Source organism: Piliocolobus tephrosceles, chromosome 3 (assembly GCF_002776525.5).
Source record: "Piliocolobus tephrosceles isolate RC106 chromosome 3, ASM277652v3, whole genome shotgun sequence".
In the NCBI taxonomy this organism is placed as follows: domain Eukaryota; kingdom Metazoa; phylum Chordata; class Mammalia; order Primates; family Cercopithecidae; genus Piliocolobus; species Piliocolobus tephrosceles.
Window position 1 is genome coordinate 40,103,686 of NC_045436.1, and position 1,203 is coordinate 40,104,888.

Sequence of the window (1,203 nt, forward strand, 5' to 3'; positions counted from 1 at the left end):
ACCCAAATGTCCATCAGTGACAGACTGGATTAAGAAAATGTGGCACACATACACCATGGAATACTATGCAGCCATAAAAAAGGAAGTGTCCACGTCCTTTGTAGGAACACGGATGTAGCTGGAAACCATCATTCTCAGCAAACTATCGCAAGAACAGAAAACCAAATGCCACATGTTCTCACTCATAGGTGGGAATTGAACAGTGAGATCACTTGGACACAGGAAGGGGATCATCACACACCAGGTCCTATTGTGGGATTTGGGAGATACACCTAATGTAGGCATTTACATTATGAGATATACCTAATGTAAATGACGAGTTAATGGGTGCAGTACACCAACGTGGCACATATATACATATGTAACAAACTTGCATATTGTGCACATGTACCCTAGAACTTAAAGTATAATAATAAAAAAAAAGATAAAAAAAAAAAAAAAAGAAAAATCCTCTTGTGCTTCTGCCAGGGTGATGGAGAAAGTGACTGTTTTTAAATAAGCCCACAGTGCTCTCTTCTCCTTAATAATGACCTGCTCTCAAGGAAAACTATCTTACTAGAGCCTAATCTCCTTGGGTTTTAGTAGAGCCTAAGCTACTTGAGGAAAGGGAAATACCCAACTCCAGCCCCCTGTAGCCTTCCACGTGGGGAAGGAAAATATCTAGTGCTAGCCCCCTCTAGCCATCTTGTATCACCTAAGTGGAGGAGGGAGAAGCTAAGAAGCACTTTTGAAGATCACAACCAAAGGGCACAGGCTTACTAGAAGACTGAGACCCGCAAAATTTTATAGAACATTTCCTCTCTCATCTTACCACCACATCAACAGGGCTCTTATACAGTAACAGAAAATTAGAGCTCAAAGAACTGCACATCTCAGACCCTATTTAAGAAATAGTCTTTAGGGAAACCCAGAGACCAGTGAGGAGAAAAAACAAAAACACTAGCAAAAATGTTGACACCTATAAGAAAAGCAAATGTAGACACAGATAAACTTCTAGCCAGATAAACATAAAACTCCACACTAAAGGTGTATTTACCCCCATTCCTTTTCATGAAACTGTCCAGCTGAAAAATAATGGGACATTCTGGAAGGCTGCAAACACACTCTAAAGAGACAAGACAAACATCAGAATCAGACTCAATTGTACCAGAAATTATTGAATTATCAGATTGGGAATCAATGGAAATGTGAGAAATGAAGAAT